Genomic DNA, 7,766 nt, shown 5'->3' on the forward strand with positions numbered 1-7,766 from the left:
TCGCACAAAATAACGACGGGTTTATCAAACAGTCGCAATATTAGCGACAGTTTATGAAAAACCGTCGCTATTATTGCGACGGTTTTTCTTGAACCGTCGCTATTCTAGCGACGGTTTAATTTAACCGTCGCTTAATTTGATAAGCGAAGGTTTTATTTAAAACAAGCGACGGTTCAACAAAAACCTTCGCTATTAATGAAGTGTTGACGCAACGTTACATGACGATAACGTGTACATTGTCACATTAAAACTTAGAGACACAGCAAAAATATTTTTTGATCCTGAGCTGACTGATCCGATAAAAAAATATTATCGTGGGTTCCAAAGAAAATTTCTTTGATACCTAGCAGGATGTTGGTCATCATGGTTTAAGATCTCAGAATTAGTTGGAGAATACTACTCACTAATCGATGTACTAGTTTTTGATTTAGAAAATGAAAACATAGCTTTCTTCTTTCTTCCTTTAACTTTCATTATAAAACCAACATGTCACGCCCCGAGACCGAGGCGTATGGTATATTATTTCTTCTCGGTTTGGAATTTGACATTCTCACCCCAACAATTTACCATCGCATGAGTCTTGGCTAAACAATCCATTCTCAAAATGATGTCAAAATCCACCATTGAGAGTTGAATCGAGTCGGCATTGAACGTATGCATATTGTTACTGATTTTATAGTCTCGATGTAACTCGAAGGTTTCGATAGCCTTACTAGTAGGTGTTGCTATCCTACAAGGTTTAACAAGCATTTTAGGTTTAACCCCTAATTTCTTAGTGAACCTCTTAGATAAAAAGAATGTGTGTCACCACAATCAAATAACACATAAGCAGGTAAATTTTTTTATTAGAATAGTAACTTCTAAAAAAAACTAGTGAAGGTCCCTCTAAGTTGCTAAATCTCGAGTTCGAGGTTACTCATGGTCTTAGATTGGGTCGCCATTTCTTGCTCAAACTTTGTCAAAATTATGTTCGAAAATGGTTGCAACATGCTCGAGATTTTAGAGAATTTATGCTTAAATCGGTGTGATCTTCTTTGTGCAAAATGGGAGGGTTACTTATATGTGAGGAAGAAAAGTTTTTAGTCACGATTCTATCCCTTAAATGCATCATTGATGAGCATAAATAGACCAAAAAGTAAGCTTGTTACCAAAAATAGAGGATGTCAAATCTGATGAGACTCTGATTATGCCTATAAATTAGATTTTAGGTCGTTGATTGATGGTTAATATACTACCTCGAAAATAATTGCCAAGGATATGAATGCACTGGTCCTTTGGCAAAATTTGACATCTTATCACGTTTTGTATATTAGGATCTCAGTCAGATTATGATCATGCTGGCTTTAATATCATTTAAATGTCATGTCCTGAGACCTAGGTGTACAGACACATTCGTTTTTTAACAATCACATAATTTTAAAATAACATGCTCGTAATACAATATATAACCAAACCAGTTTATAAAATAATCCGTCATTGTCTTTACAACATGAAAGAAATCAAATAGTGCAGAAGAGTAAAACTTAAAACGTAAAATGACAATTGAAATATGAAAATAATCTTTCTTGGAAAGTGGCTTCTTCACCAGCTCCAGACGTCTCATGATTTGTCCATCAACTTGATTGTTGGTATTGTATAGGGAGAGAGGTAAGGGTGACTTAATTGAGAAACACTCAGCAAGTGGGGATTGTTCGGATATATATAACAAATACATATATTTTTTCTAAACGTAACATTTCTTAACGGAAGACATAACGTATCATAATCATATCCTGAACATGAAGCATTGAAATTTCATCTAATTTCCACGATTTTACTAATATATGTCCCCTATATGTTAATACTCAAGTGACGAGGCCATACAATGATTATAATCTCATCATATAGAGGTCATATAACAGTTATAATCCTACCATATAGCGCGGTCATATCTTATAATAGCTTTCCAAATTTTTATTGAATTATATCAATGTTTGGAACATATAAAGCTTAGACAAGACATAAACGAATAAATCATGCTCAAACGAAATTGTTCAAAAATGGAACATAGAATATCATACGTATATATACTTTTTTAATGCATAAGCCCGATTACTTTGGTCTTTCTTGATTCCAAACGTGAATATGAGTTGCCAGATTGTAGTTCAAATATAGTATTTGGTTGCTACTAGAAATTTTACTCGAAAATGGACATAATAATGCCACGAAATCTGCTGCTGAAAGCCTCGAATTTGGCAGTTTTTCTTCTTGAATTTTTGTGAGGTTTTCGGTGTTCTTTTATCTTGGTTTGATCTCTTACTTATAGTTTGGATCTTTCTTATAGTTGGGAAGAGAGAAGTTGAGCGGATGCCTTAGTGAACGTTTTAAGGCTTTTAAGCAGCTTATTTAATGCTATAATGTAGCCATCAATTGGGTGTTACAATATGAATACGGACATGGCTTATTTTTTGAGATTTGTCATTATAGGTTGTCATCAAGTCATTGAATGGGTTCAAACTTATTGGATGTGCCCAAAATTTCGAGTTCTTGGGCTGTAGTATTTATAAATTTTTGTGGCCTTCACACAACCTATTAATGAATATATAATTCAGTCTTCGGAAAATTAATCGACAAAATATACCATCCGAGCAGATCCTATATACGGTTTCTATCTTATACATATCATCAACCACAATGCATCTGCTCCTATGTATGTCGATACCATACTGAACCTCGCCATCTGATGACCCTCGTGGAGTCGATAAATGAGTCAAAGTCTAGCACTAGTACGTAGATCATCTATGTTGTCTCGGATCAAAATACTAATGATATAAAACCTTAACTGCAGACTAATCTACTCGATAAATAATAACCAATTGGAAAGTCGGATGGAAGGTTGTCCAGTGACTCATCATATGATCACACATATGTATGATTGAATATCTCTATGCACATACCAATGAAACGTGACCTATAACATCACATATATGTCTCGAAATAGAGTGACCAATGTATACCTTATTTTTTAATCAAAATTGGATAATCGTTTTTTTTTCCGACGAAATTAATGTGTAAGACTTGTCATACAAAAGTACAAAACAAATGTTTTTTTTTTACTTTTACCCCATCATATATTGATATGAAGATTTCATTCCGTGGATTCATGAATGATTTCAACTTTTGTCAAATTTTTGTCTACCTTTGTAATGCACATGGGCTGTTCCCGATTGGGCTGTATCCCTCTCGGTTGTCCCATTACCCATTACTCATAGAACTTCTCCAGCCCAGGCACTGGAGCTTTTGCCTTCCCCAGGATTAGAACCCAAGATCTCCTGGACTTATATAGATCTTGGCAGCAATCCTGGTACCAGTTGAGCTAGTAGATCAACTGGTACCAGGATTGCTGCCAAGATCTATATAAGTCCAGGAGATCTTGGGTTCTAATCCTGGGGAAGGCAAAAGCTCCAGTGCCTGGGCTGGAGAAGTTCTATGAGTAATGGGTAATGGGATAACCGTGAGGGGACTTAAGCCCAATCGGGAACAGCCCATGTGCATTACAACCTTTTCCTGAACTAATAATGTTGCAAATCATTAATGAATCAAGTCTTAAAAATATTTTTTTAGAAAAAAATCATAAAGAAACTTAATATTTGGAAAAAAAATATATTATCAGTATATAGTATACATATGATTTATGAGCTATATTATTTATATATTATATTAAATAAACACCATGTGTATGTCGGCTAGTTTAAGTCTAAAGATAAAGTTAAATCATTGGGATACTTTAGCACCCGTGTGGTGATTTTGTGTGCTTACACGAATGAATCAGTTGGAATATGTGAAAAAGTCTTTTAAAGACGAAAAAGTTGATTCTTTGATAGATTCGGATAAACATTAAATTATACAGTCACAAACACAAAACGTGGCAGTGGAGGTGTCACAAGGGGTTTTGTGAAAAAGTTGATTCCTTTTGATGGATTCGTAAAAACATTAAAGTATAGTCACAAATCACAACACGTGGTAGTAGAGGTGTCACAAGGGGTTTTGTGTGACAAAGTGTGTAGTAGGTGGAGGGATGACAATGGGGTGGAGTTGGGTTTGTTATCTCCATCCTAGTCTTCGAATTACATCCCTACCCCTATACCTGTCACGATCTTCATTTTTTCGGGTTCGGATTCGGTTCCCATTTCAAAAATATTAATGGGGCAACACGGCGTTGGTACAGGGATTCCCGCCCGATCCCCGTTTCGAGTATTTCCCCGTGGGTCTCCAAATCCGTGGGAAAATTGTCATCTCTAAGTAGGTGTTGGTGTTTAAATTTATGGAAAATAACTTTTTTAATCAGCCAATATTGTTTATTTTGAATTTTAGTTTATTAACATGGTTAAATTTGGTCATTGTACACTAACTATCAGTGTTCGGTTATTTTGGTTAAATTGCTGATGCGACGCTGATATATTAACTTTTTCGACATCATAGCAGCATTCTTTTTAATGTTAGTAAATTTTTGGTTCAACTTAACAATTTTCAATGTAAGATCAATATTTTTTTTTTCAATGTCACAATTTTCAATAGAAAATCAATACTATAAAGATAATTTTCTTAACTAAACACATAAACTAAGCTTTACAATAATGACATTCTATTACAATTAACTATAAAAAATTGATTTTTTAGCATTTTTATTTGCAAAGTGATCAACCAATATTTCATAAATAGATTTTTATTAGAACTCATTGATGTTGCGGAATATCACGAACCGGAACCTTCTTGTGCATTCCAAAAACTTCTAAATAGGTTCTCTGTAGAGGTTCAAGCACTTCTAAAACATTCTCCATATTTCATCAATTAAGAGTTTTCTGTGAAATCTTATGTGCATAGAATAATCATTTAGAATAGTATAGAATGGAATTAACTAGAATAGTGTAGATCTTAGAACCTCCTAGAGAGTTGATATTTATCGCTTTCATTGTAGAAAGCTACTAGTATAAATAGGATTAATATAAATAGGGTGAAGCTCTTATTGTAAACTACCAAGTTTTCAAGCAATATAGCATTTTCTTTCAAGGTTTTCTAGAAGCATTTTTACTTAAGTCACTTGCACACAAGAACCAAAGGACTTTATCTATGCAGATTACATGGGTAAACAGATAAAGTAAATGTCATAATTGTACAAAACCGTAAAATATTATTAAAATAAAGATCGTTTACATTAGAGCCAATAAAAACCTAAGTCACAAGTTGGGCTCGCTGGACACCTACTCTAACAAATACAAAATACTAGGAAATTCAAATATCCAACCATATTTTTCCTACCAATTAATAGAATAAACATCCTTCCATGGTAGTTATTATGTATAGGACATATTAGTGGATTTTCACAGAAGCACCGCAGATGGAAAAATTGGAAACACAGACCTGCTGACGGAGATAGAGGCCTGTCATAAATCATAGAATGTAAGGGGCTGCTGACTGAGGATTTCAGTCGAGAGGGCGGACTTTTCATTGACAATTTTTAAAGAGGAATTTCGTTATACTGGAGATGGGGAGAGTAAATATTCAGGCTGTAATCTTTGTAGAAGTATCCCACATAAGGGACAACATGGTGAGAAAGATTTCTTGAAGGCTGAAGATTCGAAAAAAGATTTAAAATTGGAAGGGTATAAAGGCATCGTGAAAAAAATTAGAGGTGCCAACTTTGAAGCTCGTCTTTGACAACACATGCAAAACCAGGAATATTTAGCAGGGCAAAGTTGCATAGATACAGAACACCGGTGTAGCTTATGGGTTTGATCAACTCCATTGCCATTCTTCACTCCCGAACAAATGGCGTATTCTATTGATTCAAATGGCACAATTGCTGAACAAAAACTGCAATGTTCTTCATATTCAAAACTCTCTCTCTTGTTAATAAAGCAAGAATGGAACCAGCCTTCAGCTAATAGATTGATACAGTATCTTAAGATGCTATTCTATGTATGTGTGCATGAATGAACCAAAAGAAGTTCAACAAAGATAAGAACATCATGAATTACCTCTTCTTAATTTTACCAACTTTGGTAGCAAGAAATTTTAAATCATCCTCGACAATTTTCTCATGAAGTGAGATATAGTGCTCCAGTTGTGGCCATTCATCAGGACGCCAACAGCCAACATCGCAAAAATTTGTTGGCACATCTGACAGAAGATCTAAAATGGCAGAAAAATATAAATCAACAAGTCTTCTCCGTAGTTCATTTTCACAGCACACTTGCAACTCCTTCCATACATTTGTCTGTTCCTCTATGGCACTACTGAATCTTTCCAAGTCTTGGTGTTTTCTACTCTCGCTCACCTCATCATTTTAAGCACAACATGCCTGATGATTACATTGATGAGGTGCAACTTACGTGTTGAAAGAGTGGGCAAAATTTTAAATGCCGTAGACAAGAACGTAGTACAAATGCCAAAATTGGATCCAAAATAAAATGTCAACCATTTCTGCAGAATATGCTCTACATAGTTTGGTATCGACTGTTTGAAAGACACGAGGGCTGCCACAATATCTCAAATGTTCAGAAGCCCACTGAAACTCCCACACAGACTCAGAGACCATAATATGTTTTTTTCCCACCAAATTAATTCTACCTCAGGGAAACCAGGAAATGATCCGAAATCAATATCAAAACATATATTGGAGGAAGTGTCCAATTGCTGCCCTCCAATCCAAAGGAACTCGATAGCAGCTTTCTGAGTTCTGTAAAATTACAATAACATTTGTTGGTCAATCAAACATAGGTAACTGTTTGAACGGTTAGTTCTTATTGCTTCCATTCAGCTTTTGACTAAATCATCAAAATTTTCTTTTAAAGAAATGTGGGTGCTTGTTTGTTGCAAGCATCTATCCACATGACAGTTGCTATTTCATAATTTGTTACCAGAAAATATAATTTTAAAAGTTCACCTTTCTTGGTACATGGGATTTAATAAATCAGAATCAAATCTTCGAGCCTGCAAATAACAGACACCAAACTTCTTAGAACTAGATTTAAGTACAGGGGTATCAATGACATCTATTCAGCATAAGGTAAAAGGTGACCAAGTGCAAGAAAAGGATCAAGAGATTCCATTGCTTAGAGTCATTTCAGTCAACTAAGCTCCTTTTCCTAGGTATTATTATATGACTACTGTACCGGAGAGATGAAATTTCGATCTTTCTATTTTCCTCTTTATTTTTATTTTCAGTAAATTTTCTTTATTTTTGTAAAGGGCAAGAAGCAAGATATTGACCAATCTCATCTGAAACATAATATGAGAGAAGTAAAAAATCAATTTTTTGGATGGTATGTTATCTAAGAGTTTTCTCAAAATGCTATGAATAGAATTCAGTTTTTTCTTCAAATCTTGAATCGCTACATCGAGTGAGTTTATTATTTTGACTTAAAATTTGATAAGAGAGAAAAACTAGTACAATATTCAGGATAAGTTCATGGACATTCCAACTATAAGAGAATGGACGGATGGAATATGATACCACAACAATTGCCAAGCTCCCATGAGATACTGCCTAGACCAAAGCAAGAATCATATACATATGGAACCTGCAGAGAAAATCTAGAGTCTATTGGAAACAAATATGCAAATTTAAAACAGAAGTAAACATGAAAAATTAATGCATACATCCGGGGAGCTATTCAAACCAGGAGTATTTGAAGGAATGTGTATTTCCCTTAGTGCTTTCCCAACTAAATTCCACGCTTTCATAGAGTTGTCCTGTAATACATGAACTGATCAAATAATCTGGA

This window comes from Primulina eburnea, chromosome 1 (assembly GCF_022965805.1).
Source record: "Primulina eburnea isolate SZY01 chromosome 1, ASM2296580v1, whole genome shotgun sequence".
Lineage (NCBI taxonomy): Eukaryota > Viridiplantae > Streptophyta > Magnoliopsida > Lamiales > Gesneriaceae > Primulina > Primulina eburnea.